Below are 16,858 nucleotides of genomic sequence, written 5' to 3'. Positions count from 1 at the left end.
CTTGCCTGGCTTCCTCCTTGTTCCTGCCCTGCCCTCTTCACACCCTGGACCTGGCCCTGCCAGTTCAGGGGACACGGTGACTGCTCAAACTCATCATAAAGAGGAGGTAGAGCCCACAGCCTCAGGTGGAGCCCAGGCCACCCTCAGGGCCACCACTGCCCAGCTTGATCACTGCCAGCTCTGAGGGCCCCAGGGCAGTGAGGGCTGTTGAAAGGCAGGTGAAGGTGTGTGAGGGCAGGTGAGGACAGGTGAGGGCAGGTGAGGACAGGTGAGGGCACGTGAGGACAGGTGAGGGCAGGTGAGGACAGGTGAGGGCAGGTGAGGGCACATGAAGACAGGTAAGGGCTGTGTGGGACTCCAGTACTCCTCCAGTCCCATGTCTTCCTGCAAAATTTGCTTCCACTGCTGAGCCTGGTACCTCCTCGCAGACATATTTTAAACACACTTGCCAGGCACATCATCTCCACCATTGAGCGCTGTAACTATCCACTGACCCCTCTGCTCACAGAGTCCAGCCAGTGGCCACTACCCTAGGCTTCAGCCTGAAGGTCTGTGGCCCACCCTCACCTACCCATACCTGCCAGACTAGCCTGCGGGGACCTCTGTGACAGCCCTGTGTTCTGTGCAACTCAACATGTCGGCATAGACGCTGTCTACTCCCCTTCCTACACGTGAACCGGACACCTTGGTCAGCCCCTCAGGTCCCAGGGAAATCCCCATAGGTCACTTTGTGCCAGGCTCCCTGCCCTTGAGCTGAGAGCCCACCATGAAATGTAGGTTCATGGTGACATGCCCTCAGCACCCACACCCTGCCTGATGCTGATGGGGGGTCTCTGAACCTGCCTGCATGGGGCCAGACCGGGGTACATGCCCTGAGTGACCTCTGCCTGCAGCCCTCAGGGCTCTGCCAGCCCTCCTCCTCCCATAGCCACACTCCCCCTTGTCCTTCTCCTCCCATAGCTCCCACCCCAATCCCTCAGGCCAAAACCCTACCTGCCCACCACTGGGCAGATCGGACGGTCACAGTGGACCTGCCTGGCACCTACATCCAGCAAGCCTCTTAGACTCCAAAATGCAGCTGCGGAGCCTTGTCACCCACAGAGCTGGAGCCAGTTCCTGACAACGCCAGGAGCCACCTGCCCTCTGGTGGCCACATCTTCAACCTAACCCCATATTCAGAAAAAGGAGTAAAAGAAAGGAGCTCCAGAGCCACAGTGTGGCATAATGCCACTTAAATCTTTTAAAATGGTCAAATAACAGAATACATTTTGAAAACAAAACCATGGAATAGCCCTGTGACCCCTGAAGTCATGACATATTCTTCTGGGGAGAAGAGGAGGGGTGACATCAGGGAGTGCTGGCTCCCTTGGTTTTTTATTTAAAAATGGAAACCGGACATAATGTTAGGATTTGACAAGCCTGGATGGTAGCTTAAAAGTAAAATAAAATTTATGGGAAGAAAGCACAAACACTAAAACATTTTTTCTTAGCAATCTGTTAATAGCAATAATACTAGTAAAAATAGTAGCATAACAGCATTATGCACAATAACCATGTTCATCCTTGGATAAGTGGATAAACAAAGTGTGGTCCATCCACACAGTGGAATATTATTTAGCCCTAAAAAGGAAGGACATTCTGACACCTACTACAACATGGATGAACCTTGAGGACATTATGCTCAGTGAAATAAGCCAGTCACCAAAGGACAAATACTGTGTGGTTCCACTTATATGTGGTCCCTTGAGTCATCAGATTCCTAGAGACAGAAAGTAAATGGTAGGTGCCAGGGGCTGGGGGAGGGAGTTGGGGAGTGAGTGTTTAACGTGGACAGAGTTTCAGTTTGGGAAGATGGAAAGTTCTGGAAATGGAAGGTGGTGATGGTCGCACAACAGTGTGACTGTGCTTAATGCCACTGAGCTGTGCACTTAACAACAGTTAAAATGGTGACTTCTGAGTTATGCATGTTTTACTACAATATTTAAAATATAATTACAGCAATGCCCATGGCTGGTGTTGCAATGGGGACCTACCTTTTGCTGGAGGGTGGAAAAAATAGATAGAAAGTATGAGAGCCTGGCCCAACTCCCCTGGGACTCTATCCTGGGGCATCCTCGAGGGCTGCAGAGGATTCTGTCTCAAATAAGTTTATTACAACCTGATACAGTATCACGTCTCTTGTCCTCTTGGACAGCAAGTTGCACAGTGGACACCCAGAAGAGGCAGGGCCGACAGGACTCGCCGACTGCAGGTTTGTGGTGCCACCCCCCCACTCCTTTGTGGGAAATAGGGCCCCACTGACCATCAGCCCCACGTCACTGTGGGGCCTGTTCCAAGTCCAGCGCTGCATCCTGACCTGCCTGGCCTGAGCCAGGTCACCCTGACCAAATGGGTGCTGCCCAGTCCCTATGGAGGCAGGTCAGTGTGCATTCCCACTGTTGTATGGACCCCTCCCCTGGGCCCAGGTAGGCCATGGAAACTTACCATGTCACCAACATGCACATTTCTAGTTTGGGAGAATCTTTCTACTCAGTTTTTCTGGAGGAAAAGAACTTTTACTGTCCTAGGTCTTCTGTTAAAAATGAACACAGAATTTCCGACCAAGATAGAGGCCTAGATAGACATGCTATGTCTCCCTCCACAACTAAGAAGGAATACAACTACCTCAAAACTAGAGACAACCAGGAGTTCCAGAAAACTGGGCTGCATGGAAGTCCAGCAAAGAAAGATATAAAGAAGAAATACTCATCCAGACAGGTAGGAGGGGTGGAGTTGGGGCGGAGAAGATGCGGTGTGGTGGCAGCAGCAGATGTGGCAGCAGCGGCAGCGGAAGGCTGGTGGAAAACGCAGTCACATGTTTTAAAAAGTAAGGAGGGACACATGAGGAGCATTCCCAGCCCCAGACCAGGCCACACAGCTAACAGTCCTAGCACTGGGGAGAATAAAGCCTCATTGCTTCTGAGTGTGCAAACCAGTGGGGGTTGGGGCGGAGGCAGGAACTGCCAGTCTCTCAGCAGAGTCCACTTGTTTAAAGGGCCCCATGATCCTAGAACATCTGCAGACCCACCCACTCTGGGAACGATAGCCAGGGCAACAGCAAGAGAGGCGCCAGTCCCATACGGAGGTGGGAGAAGTGCCTGGAAAAGGGGTGAGTGCTGAGCAAGTGACATTGTTCCTTCTCAGACCCCTCCCCAACACACAGTGCCACAACGTGGTGAAACAGGTCACGCTGTACTGAAGAATATCTAAGGCTCCGCCCCTTACAATGTAACAGGTGTGACAGCTCTACCTAAGACACAGAGGCAAACAAACACAGGAGCCAGTCAAGATGAGGAGACAGAGAAGTATGGTCTAAAAGGGGGAATGGATCAAGGTTCCAGTGGAAGAATTAAGACACAAGGAGATAGCCAACCTACAGATGCAGTGTTCAAAACACTGGTGATAAAGGTGCTCACAGGCTTGACAGATATGCTTCATGAGTACAGTAAATGCATAAGAGGAGAAGTGAAGGCTATGCTAAATGAAACGAAGGAAAATCCACACAAAACCAATGGTGAAGGAAAGAAAACTGAGATTCAAATCAATTATTTAGAACATAGGGAAGAAAAAAACAGTCAATCAGTACAAAATGAGGAAACAAGAACTGGAAAAAATGAGAAGAGGCTTAGGAACCTCTGGGACAACTTTAAATGTGTCAACATCCGAATCATAGGGATGCCAGAAGGAGAAGAGGAAGACCAATAAATTGAAAGCTTATGTGAAAAAATAATGAAGGAAAACTTCCCAAATTTGGTGAAGGAAATAGACATGCAAGTCCAGGAAGCATAGGGAGTCCCAAACAAGCTAGACCCAAAGAGGACCACACGAAGACACATCATCATTAAAATGCCAAAGGTTAAAGATCAAGAGAAAATCTTAAAAGCAGCAAGAGAAAAGCAGAGAGTTACCTACAAAGGGGTGCCTATAAGACTGTCAGCTGATTTCTCAAAAGAAACTTTGCAGGCAAGAAGGGACTGGGAAGAAGTATTCAATGTGATGAAAAGCAAGTACCTACAACCAAGATTACTCTATCCAGCAAAGCTATCATTTAGAGTGGAAGGGCAGATGAAGTGCTTCCCAAACAAGGTAAAGTTAAAAGAGTTCATCATCAGCAAGCCATTATTATGTGAAATGTTAAAGGGACTTAGTTAAGAAAAACAAGATCAAAACTATAAACAGTAAAATGACAAAAAACTCACGACTATTAACAACTGAATGTAAAAAATAAAAGCAAAATCCAACTAAGCAAACCAGAACAGGAACAGAATCATAGGTGTGGGGATCATTTGGAGGGTTATCAGCTGGGAGGGGGAAGGGGGAGAAATGGGGAAATGGCGCAGGGACTAAGAGGCATAATTTATAGGTACAAAATAGACCGGGGCAAATTAAGAATAATATAGGAAAGGGTGAAGCCAAAGAACTTATATGCACAACCCATGGACATGAACTAAGGGGGTGGGATTGCTGGAGGGAAAGGGGGTACTGGGCAGAGGGGAGCAAAGGAAAAGAAATACAGACTACTGTAGCAACATAATCAATAAAATATACTTAAAAAAAAAAAAGAACAAGCAGTTGTATGTTTTGTGAGGTCCTCCCACCACCCAGATGCAGGAGCCGGGCGGCTCACATGCTCAGTCCAGGCCTGGCTGCAGGGACAGTGGTGGGACCTATGCAGGGCTCAACAGGGGGGCCGAGGAACCGTGCCCACAGCTCAGGCTCAGGCAGGCACATACTCCTGTCCTGTGGATGACAGTGAGTTGGTTGTGCCTCCACCAGGACCCTAAAGAGGTCCTGGGCCCTGGGGCCAGGTCTCTGCACAATTGGGAGCTGCTCAGCACAGGTCCTGGGCCAAATTCCAAGCAGGTGGCCTGTCCTCCCCTGCTATGCTCCCTGGGCAGCTCTGACTAGCCTGGTTCCCAGTGGTCCCCCCCCCCCAAGAGTCCCCAGGACCAGTGGCAGAGCCACAACGCCCCCCAGTGTTGGCTATTCACCCCCACACCCAAGGCTCTTGCCAACATGGGTTCATTCTGGTTCCTTGTTCACTGAACAGACTAGCAAACAGGATAAAACTCATAGCACAGGAACCAGACACACTTGTCATGAGCAAGGGAGCATCCCTATAGTCACTCCCACACCTTTGTCTTCCCACAATGCCAGGTTTACTAGTGGAGACCTCCCCAATAAGCCGATAGGGTAACATGCAGGTGACACACAGAGAGGAGGAGCTTATGCGATAGACGTGCACAGAGCAAGTGCCCGGCGTGAAGTCCTAGTCCCTGGCAACGTCTGCAACTGGAAGGGCAGGCTCCGGTCTCAAGCCAGGCAGCTGCAGTGGTGACATGTGTTCCCTGGAGCGGAAGTCCGGCAGCGCTCCAAGCGTGAGCCATGGCACAGGCAAGCTTGAGCAATGGGTGGTCAGCTCTGAGTTCTTTTAGGCCCCCGGGCATGGGTGTCCAGATGAAGTCCTGGTCCGAGTGTCTAGACTTGTGGTTTGGGGCTTTCCAGGCCCCTCCTAAGGGCGTGCCTATCACACTCCATTCCCTCAATCTTGACATAGCACTTGACATAATGGTCACGGCTGACAGTGACTCCATATTGGGCTGTCAAAAGTGTCCAGAAAGTCCGTCCAGTTCTTGCTCTGTACAGCACTCCACCGTAAGGCTGGTCCTGGGGCCAGCGCATGCTCAGTCGTTCTACAGTCGTCCCCTGGTGAGGGAACAGTCCCTGCTCTTATGGGACTACAAGGGAGCTGGTAGGGGCTGACAAGTGACACATAGATCAACCAGTGCCAGCACCTGGGAGAACGGGGAAAGGGAGGCAAGGAGGGAGTGAGTGCTGCTGTCCTGTGAGTCTACCGGCTGGACCTTGAGCACTCAAGCTCTCTCAATTTCGTTACACACTCACGTTCACACTTGCACTCACACACACACCTGTGGGCACCTCACACATACTCAGATATACGCACATAGGGCTGGAAAGTAACTTTCTACCTTCTAAGTTCTTCTGGCTGGACTAATAACCACATTAACATTATGCAGATTAACAAGAGGATAATGCCCATATTGTGTAGAGACACACAGGGGTCCCAAAGAGTGTGGGACCTCAGGACAGATGGGGACAATGAGGCTTATGTGTCATCTGGAGGAGAAGGGGTGGGGGGAGGCAATTCTCAGGCAGATGGAAAAGCCGATGTTTGGTAGGTCAACATTTGCTGGGCCACCTTTAACAATGGGACACAGAGGGGACTCCGCTCAAAGGGGCCTTGCTGGGTTCCTCCCTGTCTCACACCAGTTCATCTGTAATAGTAGCTCTGGTCCAGGAGCAGGTCTTTTATTTAAATCCCATTAGATGGTTAGGGAGAAGGTCAGAGTTTCTTCCTGAGCCTTTTGTTTCTTAAAAATAACCAGCTTAGCCATGACCAGCACAGTCCAGTTGGTTGAGCGCAAAGTGAAAGGTCGCCAGTTCCATTCCCAGTCAGGGCACAGGCCTGGGTTGCAGGTGAGGTCTCCAGTTGGGGGTGTGCAAGAGGCAACCAATTGATGTTGCTCTCCCTCCCTTCCCTTCTCTCTAAAATAAATAAATAAATAAAATATATTTTTTAATAACCAGCTTAAAATAATCAATAGCCCAAATGGCATGTTCTGGGTGTCAAACTCGGGTCCCCCTCAGCACACACCTTCACACACAGAAAGGACATCATGGAAGGGTGCCCTGCAGTCATGCTGCGTCTTATACACTCGCTCTTGCCTCTCCCAGACACAGACACAGCAGTTCCTGCACATGGTTCCACAGCATGTGGCATTCCCCTGTGCTAGGTGCCACCACCCAAGAAGCTGGGGGCCCGCCTGAGCTACACCTGAGTTGCTGCCAGTGTTTCCTTTTAAACAGCACCGTGCTCCTGTGCCAGTGGTAGATGCCTCTGTTCAACTAGGGATGTACTTTGCCCCAGTGGTCAGGTCTTTAATTTTTAACACAAGCAGACAATGAGGTTCCTGCTTGTTTGCCCTCTCAGCTTTGAGATTTGCCTCCCTGACGTCCCGCTTTCCCAGCTCTGCAGAGGTGATGTCTGGGTCTCACGCCCCAAGGTAGCCCTCTCTCTCCTGAGAGTGTAAATGCTTTGAAATATCAGAGAGAGCTGCCCTGTCCCTGATCAGTGAAGGCTCTAGCCTCCCAGCTCATCTGCCACATCAGACAGGTGGGTGGGCAGCTGTGAGTCCAGAGTGTCCCAAAGGTCTGGAGGGAGGGGAAAGTTAGGTGGGTTGTTGAGGAAAGAATGTTCAGCCTAAGAAAACATCTTATGAGTGTATCTGAGCCCCACTGACACAGATTGAGAAAATGCTCTGCAGAATGGCAGTTTTGTAGCTTATTTTATACATTAGACTCAAAGGAGGAGGTGTAAGGAGGGCGGTAGGTGAGGGAGGCAGGAGAAAGCAAAGCAGGGAAATCTCTGGGATTGGCTAAAGAGCAAAATGGAGAGACACATACTTCTTTTAAACTAGTGGGTGCAGAACAGTAATAATTAACATTTATAGCACAGAGAGATGGTAATCCAGTGGGATTCTGTGCTTTCCTGCTCTGGTGGTGACTGTGCTTGAGAAGATTGGAAAAAAAGATTATCCAACATTCCAAAGTGTGTTATCTGAAAAGCACAAAAATAATAGTTTCAAAGGTGCCCATGTAAGAAACATCCAAACCTATAGATAAGTTTTATGAGTTTATCTGAGCCAAACTGACAACAATTGCCAGGAAGCAAAAATCTCAATGGACTGAGATAATGCTCTGGCAAATGGCAGTTTTACCCCTTATTTTATACATCGGAATCAAAGGAGAAGGTATAAGGTGGGTCACATCAAATTCACTGGTGATTAGAGAGGCAGGAGAAAGCAAAGCAGGGAAATCTCCAAGACTGGCTGAAAAGGAAAGCAAATGGACATACTTTTCCATTGGTGAGTATAGGACAGTTAACATTTACAGCACATAGAGATGATGTGTGGGACAACAAGAGAACAATGAGGGGTCCCATGATCTCATGTTCTGGTGGGAGATTATGCCCTCAGGGGTCTTGAAAAAGGGGGTTACCCTAATATTCCAAAGGTATGTTCTCATAGAGGCAAAAAGACAATAGACAGGCTTGGTTAAGGTAAAGATTAACCTTTGTCAAGGAAGATTCCAGCCTAAAACCTGACTACCGGCTATGATTCGCTTTTAGTTAGGAAGTTTTCATCACAGACCACCCTGTTACCAGACAGGGACTGGGCCCAGAGCAGGTCTGTCTCGGGTCAACCTGTAGTGTGTGGGTGCTTGACTTTGTGCGGGAAAGATATCGGAGCATGAGTCCAGGTGATTTTGATAGAACATTTATTAAAGCTGGGGGCAGTGAAACAAGGAAGGGCCTGGGAGGAAGAAGCAACAGGAGGAAACTAGGCAGGGCTGCTTTGGCTCTTTGGGAACGTTAGGGCAAAGCAGTGAGCCAAGGCGGGGCTGCTGTCAGCTCACTGGAGAGTCAGAGAAAGGGGGGCCTTGGGGTCAGGTTCAGGGGTTTAGCCTGAGAAGAGCTGCCTCTACCCATTGGTCCCTAGTTTTGAGAATTGTGGGGTCCCTTAGAGTTTAGGAGAAGAAGGAGGGGAGGGAAAGGTGCGAGCGTGCTCCCAGGAAGAAGAGTACGTGCTGGATCCTTCACCCTGAAAATGTTAAAGGCTAGGAGTTTAAGGGAGGTCTTAGGGAAGGATCTCAGTAGAATGCTCATCAACTTTTCCAGGTGTATCCTTTCAGGTTGTGATCTCCACTGACTGGATGGTGCCAGGGTGGGGGTCATTAGTCAGTGCAGCTGGTCCTGGTGTCCTCTGCCTGGTTTTGCTGCTTTTCTGGGGGTGGAGCTGAAATACAACTGAGACCTAGATGTTATCTCTAAGAAGGAAAGTTCAGAGGGGTCTAAACTGCACGACCAGCAATATGCCAGTGGCGGAAAGGCCAACATGGGGGCTAGATCGGCGCCAGTTTTGCCCGTTGCTAGGTACCTGGGCTTTCTGCCCTGGTGACCTTTATCTTGCTATATATAAATTGCTCAGCCAGTTTGTTCAGCCATCTATCTCAGTTTCCCCATTCCACTGGCCAGGGAATTTTCCTAGCTCCTTACTATCTATCCTGCCTCAATCCTATATGGTTACTTTAGGTCTCTGGGTTTGTAAGGCTGCCATACAACCCTTTCCTGAGCTAGTCAAGTTTAGCATATGACCCCTTTTTCACCCACAAAGGTAAAGATTGACCTTTTTCAAGGAAGCTACAGGCCCGGGATGTGATTACCCACCCTGTCTGGGACATTATAAAGTTAGTGCCTCCCTCTATCACCTGGTTCTTACCTCTCACCAGAATTTTAGTTGTAATTCTCCTCGTTTTTGGACCATGCCTATTTAACCTTCTTGTCAAATTTGTCACCTCTAGAATACAACAAGGATGCCAGCTTGTCCAACAGTGCCCTCCTCTTGGCACAGTGTATGCCACCTCCCAAGAACAGCGCCAGGCTGACCTGGACTTTACCCAATCAGGGTACATGCCTACATTGCTGGTTTGGTCCCCTGCTGGGGCATGTGTGAGAAGCAACTGATCAATGTTCCTTTCTCACATCAATGTTTCTCTCCCTCTCTTTCTCCCTCCCTCCCCCTCTCTCTAAAACATAAATAAATATATATATTTTTAAATTGTATATAGAAATATAAGGGACATCCCATAGTCAAAACAATTTTGAGAAAGGAGCAGAGTGAGTGGGCTCATACACAGTCAAAGGGAAAGCATAGAGTCCAGAAGTAGACTTACACATATATGGACAACTGATTTCAACATACGTGTAGATGTAATTCAACTGGGGAAGGATACTCTTTTATTTTTCAGATTTTATTTATTTTTAGAGAGAGGGGAAGGAAGGAAGAGAGAGAGAGAAATATTGATGTGCAAGAGAAACATCCATTGGTTGCCTCTTGCACGCCCCAAACCAGGGACGTGGCCTGCAACCCAGGCGTGTGCCCTGCCCAGGAATCGAACTGGTGACTTTTTAGTTTGTGGGATGACACCCAACCCATTGAGCCACACCAGCAACACCAGCCAGGGCTGGAAAGACATTCTTTATATCAAATAGTACAAGAACAACTAGAAATGCCCAGATCACTCACAAGCACTATTTTGAAATGGTAATGGACCTAACAATAGGCAAATGTTTCTCAGGACGCAACGAGCAATAAAAGGAAAAATGGATAGCCTGAACTTCATCAAAATTAAATCCTTCTCTTTGAAGGCTACCATTAAGCAAGCAAGATAAGCCACATCTAGGAGAAAATATTCATATTCCATGCATCTAATACAAGACTTGAAACCAGAATACACAAATACACTACCCAATATTTAAACTATGCAAAAGATTCTAACAGACTTATAACAAAGCTATACAAATGACTAATAAGCACATGAAAATATGCTCAGTATCACAATCATTTGTCATCGAGGAAAGCGATAGCACATCACTCCCACTAGAAAGGCTAACACTTAAAAAGCTGACAATACTAATGGTTGGCCAGGATGTGGAATGTGCAATGGGACAACCACCTTGGAAAACATTTGGGCAGCTTCTTGCAAAGTGAAACATGCATCCACAATAAGAACCCACAGGCCACTCCAGGCATCAACCCAAGAAGTGAGAATTTGTGTTCACACAAAAACTTGTGCATAGGCGTGTGTAACATTTTTATTTATAATCACTAAAACTGGCAACAGCCCAAATGTCCATCAAGGAATGAAGGATAGATCATATAATGAAGACCACTCAGAACCACAATGGAAGGTCTGCTGAGTGAGTCCCAGAAACATGGCTGAGTCCCCCTGCCTGTAGAACTGTCCCCAGGAAGCAGCTTGGTGCCAGAGTACGGGGTAGCTGAGAAGGGACTGGGCTCTGGGAGGATGGAAATGGTCTGTGTTGGGGTACACGTGGAGGTGAAAGGGTGTGTTGTCAGAAAGCATTGAACCCACATACTCACAACGGGTGTGATTTATTGCATGTGAATTACACCCCAGTAAATCCATGTTTTATAAGCCTGCACTGCTGTAAGTGGGTGAAAGGCCTGGGACAGGACGAGAACATGGAGCGCCCCCTCCCCACTTCCCTCCCTCATCTCCTGGGCGTCCAGCCCCAGCTTGTGGAAGTGCTTTGGAAGAGAGTAGTGAGCCAGGGAGTTCTGAGAGAGCAGGAGGCTGGGGCCCAGAGAGAGGTTAAGAGGCCTGGGGAGAGGCTGCTGCCTGGGTCCCCCACAGCCCGGAAGGGGTGAAGCGGCCAGGGCCCAGTCACATTTGACACAGTGCCCTGGAGCCTTGAGATTGTGTGTGTGTGTGTGTGTGTGTGTGCGCGCGCGCGCACAGGGGGAGTTAGGCTGAGGCACACTTATGGCCACACAGGTTTCCACGTGACTCGTCTTCTCCCAGGGACACCCCACCCTCTGGCCCAGGGGCCACCCTAGAAGGCCAAAGACCCCTGCATCCCTCCTGCACTATGGGATCTGTCTCTCTCCAACCCCACATTGATGCTCTCAGACATTCCTGAAATGGCCATGGGCATAACACAGATCCTCCCATCCCCGCCTCCCCAACCTCCTGGTTCCTGGGTTCCCCCATATGCTGTCAGTGTCCTCAGAGTTCCCTTCCTGTCTGTCTGGCCCAGGGAAGGGTCTCCCCCTAGGTAGAATCACTTCCCTAGTTTGGGGCTCCCCTGGAGAAGGGTGCCTCCCACTACCCTGAGACATTTTGTGCCCCACAGGGCCAAGCTGGCCTGGCTGCCTGTCCTTCTCCGCCAGTGGCAGCCAGGGGTCCTCGCTGGTTCTCCCTGCTAGTTCCTTGTGGAAGTGAGATGTGAAGGGTAGGCTCTTGTAGGAATGTCCTTGGCTATTTTATCTTACGCAGTCTGAGAAATAAACTTGAAATTTATCTGCCAAGTTTCAAAAAAAGTTTTTAAAAACCCTAGGCTCAGTGAAGAAGCAGATGGGGCAGCACTGACCTCTCATGATGGAGGTCTGAGCTTTCAGAGCCCAGGGCTGAGCACGAGGCTCCCTCGGAGGGTGAAGTGTTGGGGTGGAGCAGCCCGGAACCCTGGGACCGCCGCAGGGGTTCCTGTGCACCTGTCTTCTGCGCAGGCGCCAGGGGGTGTCAGTACTTTTCTCAGCGCAGGGGGTTGTCTTCCTTTCTGCTGGCTGGTGGCTGGTGTTTTAGCTGTCACACCCCCACACCGCAGTGCTTCCTCCTCCTGACTGTGACGTTTGTTTCACTGCATTTCTTGGTCGAGTTGCCCAGAGCGTTCCCTATATGGTGTTCTTTTCTTTTTATTTATTTTTTTTTGAGGAACTACCTTTTAGTTTAAAAAGATCAAGTTTATTTGCTTGACAATTAATTTATGCTTTTCTCATCATTTCATTCTTTTCTACTTCCTTCTGTTCACTTTGTCATTCCTTTCCTATTTCAGTTTCTGAGTTCACTGCTATGTTTATTTAATTTTAATAATAAAACTAAGAAATAATACAAATACCGTTGCGCAGCGAATTCTCCAAGGCCCTCTGGCCAGGTCCCACCAGTGTTCGTGACGGGTGCTTGTCCTGAGTCTGCCAGTTTTCACTTCTTTTTTGATCCAGGACTCATTTGGAAGAATGCCTGAAATGTTTCAACTAGTTAAGCTTTATTGAATCTTTTTGTTTCATTAATATTTTGCTTTATAGAGGTAAGTTCAGAAGATGTGGCCTAAGCGATTTTTCATTTTTTGAAGTTGTTTTGAACTTTCATTGGCAGCTTGGTTTGGGTCTTTGAAACTTTTTCATGAGATTTTGGAAAAAAAGGTATATTCTCTCTATGCATACTGCATTTTATATGAAAAAATAAAATAAAATCACCAATAGTAGAATTCGTCTTTTACACCCTCATTTTGCATTCTCTCTGCGATCTATGGCATTTGCCTGAGAGTCCAGTTTGTCTGTGGCTGGGTGCAACTGTGCTCTCCTCTGACCCCACAGACTTAACTCCAACATCCCCACACATGTGCGCATGTTTCATCCATGTAACTCTCCCTCCCTTATCTATTTCACTCTTTACTTTGAAATCTGCCTTCTCTAGTATTAACACCGGATCAGGCACATTCCTGGCCTGTGCTTTCTAGCCTTTGGCTCCCACGTTTTCTGGTTACATTGTTGCCGGTATGTCCCTCACTAGTTTTGTTTTTCGGCATAAAGAGGGTCCACCCTGAGCTGCTGACCTTGGTCCCAGCCAGCATCTGCCCAGGTCACTCCACGAGGCAGGCCGTGCTAGGCACTAGTGGCTTCCATAGGAGGAGCCTTGATGACCCTGGAGGGTAGGGCCACAATGAACCGGAGGAGTGACAGAGGTCTGATTGCTGGGCCAGCCCCGCATAGCAGTGCCTCCTGACTACTGGCTAGAACCAGCACCAGGCCTGTGGCTGCTGACCTAAGCCCACCTTGGAAGGGCTGGTTCAGCCCTCGGGAGACCTAGGGGCCCTCTTGGGGGAAGGCTACCCAACCAGCTGACCTGCTACAGGCAGGAACATGCAGTCAGAAGCCTGGTGGGCTGCACTGAAGGGCTGACCCATATCCATTTCCTCAAGTTCAGAGAGGACTTTTCCAGGCTCATTTCCTTTCCAGCAGGTTTTTCTTTTCCCTTTAAACTCAAGGCTGATAATGACCTGGCTGTGATTTCGCTGTGTAACTTTATATGACTTCAATTTGGGAAAACTGGGTGAAGAATACATGGGCTTTCTCTGTTATTTATTACAACTCCATATGGATCTATAATTATTTCAAAATTTAAAAATTATTTAAAAGACATATAAGGCTGATAGATTATATAACTAAAAAATAACAGCTACCCAAAGGTAAAAAAGTCAGACTGCACAGTAGAGAGTAGTATATTCTGCATTATTGCTGCATCCAGGGAAACTGCTTATATACAATCATTTAAATTCTTGAAACTTCTATTGACTGGTTGGTCTCCACTCCTTCCCCACATCACAGCCAGCTGTTGTCGCTACAGTGCTGTGTCACAGGCAGTCCAAACTCAGTAGCTGTCAGAAAAAAGTGTTCTTTCCCACCCACACAGCAGTGGGCAGCTCAGGGATTGGCCCGTCCAGGTGGGCTCTGGGCTTCAGGGGCTCCTGCCCCTCTCTCAAGGTTCTGGTCCTCCTTGAACCAGCAGCCACCAGGTCACCTTTAGAGTGAGAAGCTGGAGCGGGCAAGGCAAGTCCCACTTCAGGGCATATATCACCCATTTCACCTCCCCACCCCCTTATCTGCTAACATCCACCAGTCAAAGCCAAGGGGGGACTGACTCTGCCACCTGAGGTCATGGTGGGGGGTGGACTTCAGTCCATGACACAGTGGGGTGGGGGAGGGCTGTGGAACTGGGTGCTCAGTGGACTGCGCCTTCCAAGTGGACCCTGTTCCCAACAGCTCTGGGTACCCCTCCTTAGCTTACATGTCTCCCCTTGTTTGCTCCTTCCCTGAGATGATGTAACTCTGCTGCTGGCCGAGGGCTCCTGGAGCCTTGGGAGGAAGCTAAGAGCTCTTGAGGGGACTTTGTCCTTGGGTGTCAGCGGGCACTGAGGTCAGGGGCTTGGCCACAGGGCAACAAGAGCGAGGGCATCCATCCCAGCCCCAACCGGGGGTGCACAGAGCAGCCTGAGCACAATTTGGAACAGAAGCATCCTGGGGTGAGCCACAGTCACCTGAGAGCCCATGTTCCCAGCCCAGCCCACCCCTCGAAGGCTGAAATGTGGCTTTCCCTGACCAGAGACGCTCAATGGAAGGCGGCACAGCTCTCAAACTTGCATTTATTTCATCCCCATGGGAGGAAAAGGCACCCTCCCCAGATTCCTGGCCCTGGATCCCTTCAACACTTAGTAGAACAGTAAGGCGCAGGCTGTGGGCCTCCCTGGGGGCACCTAGTCTCTGAAGGGCCAAATCCGGAGGCCCCTCTTCCTGGGTGGTTGCCTTGTCCCTTCAACCATGCTCACGAAAGTCTCCCAGACACCAGAGGCCAGAATGCACTTCGAAGTGAAGGGTGAAAGAAGGTGCGGGCAGACGGACTGTCAGGTCCCCTCCATCCTGAGGACCAGTGCCAAGGTGAGAGCTGGTGGCCGGGCTGTCTTCTTGGGGGAGGCTGTCCCCTGGGCAGACACTGTGGGGGCTGGTCCTTGGTACCCTTGGTGGGAACTTTCTCCGGAGGTGCAGCACTCATGTGTGAGTTAGCATTTGGTCTCAGCCCTGCTTCTGTGGCTGACACATGTCAATGGAAGCCGAGGCTGTGGGAAAGGCACAGTCCATCCTATCCGCTTCCCAAGCCAGAGGCCACTGGCTCCCCAAGGGTCTGACCACTGCGACAGCCAAGGTACGTTAGGTCAGCACATGACCTTCTGTCCTTGCAGTACTGAGTACAGGCCCGCTTGTCCTATCCCTCCTCCTTCTCTCTGTCTTTTTTTGTCTGTCTCTCCCTCTCTCTTGGTCTCCCTCCGTCCTTCTTCTCTCCATCTCCTGCTCCCACCCCCAGCTTCTGAGTTCAGTCTCATTCAGCAGAAGTCAGAGATCAGCTTGACTCCTGCCCTCAGCAGCCCCCCACTGGGCATTTCATAAAAGAGGACAGTCTGTTCCTCAGCTTTCTGAGATAATCACGTTCCTCCTGCTCTCTCCTAAGTGCAGCTCAAGGCAATCCGCTAAATCCCACCCTTAGTCCCTCCTTTGGGGGGTCGGGGAGTGGGCTGTTGGCACTCCTGGCAGCGTCTGACGGGCCTAGGCAGCAGCTGGCTGCTGGAAAGGGGAGTCCACCTTTGGCTGCCCTGGAGCCTGGGAGAGCTGAAGTTGGGTGACCTGCGTGAGACTCCCGTGAGGCTGGGGAGCAAGGACAGCTGTGTTCAAATCGGGTGCAGCTTATGTCTTCCAAGAAGGGGTGAGCCATGCCACCTTCCATGTTTCGGGCTTTGAGAGGTGGGCCAGGCTGGGGACGTGAAGGATCTGAGCCTTCAGATGACCACGGCTCACCCCCTGGACTCTTCTGTTTCAAATTGTGCTTGGCTGCTCTGTGCACACCTGGTTAGGACTGAGTTGGACGCCCCGACTTGCCTCCCTACGGCCAGGCCCCTGACATCAGCGCTCACTGACGCCTAGGGACAAGGTCCTCTTGAAGTCCTGCTGGGAGGAGGGCCAGAGAGAGCCCGGACTGGAGGGTTGGCCCCTTGCTGTCTTGACCTGGACTTGTAGGTTGTCGGTCAGTCTCTACCTGGTGTTGGGGAAGGAAGGGGTGTTGGGGACGTGGGGGACATTCTGGGACAAGTGCCAGGAAGTGGTGAACTGGGGGAACCTCCTCAGGGTGGGGGGAAGCAAGGCTGGGTGGTCCAGGGTTGGGTTGGTTACTGCTGCACAGTACAACTCCAGAGCCCACCTGAGCTCCTTTGGGAGAGGATGGTTTCCATGGGCCTGCAGACAGACCCTAAGCACCCTGCGAGCAGGCGTGACTGGAGCCCATGGGTAGGGAGGCTGGGGATCAGTAATGCTGGGCCATCCTGACCGCGGGTCCACCCAGGGACCAGGACTTGCTCCCTCTGTGACCCTTGCAGCAGCTATCCCCACCCTGAAAGCCAGTCCTCACAAGTGTGAGGGACAGATTCTTAAGCACACAGAAACACTTAAAGCCATAGTGACTAAAACACAGGGTCCGTTCCCCAAAGCGAAGCTCACCCCAAAACATTGGTTTCTGTATGTCTCTCAGTTTGACGATTACACTTTCTACCAGC

The sequence above is a fragment of the Furipterus horrens genome, unplaced genomic scaffold (assembly GCF_987537825.1).
Source record: "Furipterus horrens unplaced genomic scaffold, mFurHor1.1.pri manual_scaffold_1, whole genome shotgun sequence".
Classification (NCBI taxonomy): Eukaryota; Metazoa; Chordata; class Mammalia; order Chiroptera; family Furipteridae; genus Furipterus; species Furipterus horrens.
This window is presented reverse-complemented; position numbering follows the sequence as displayed.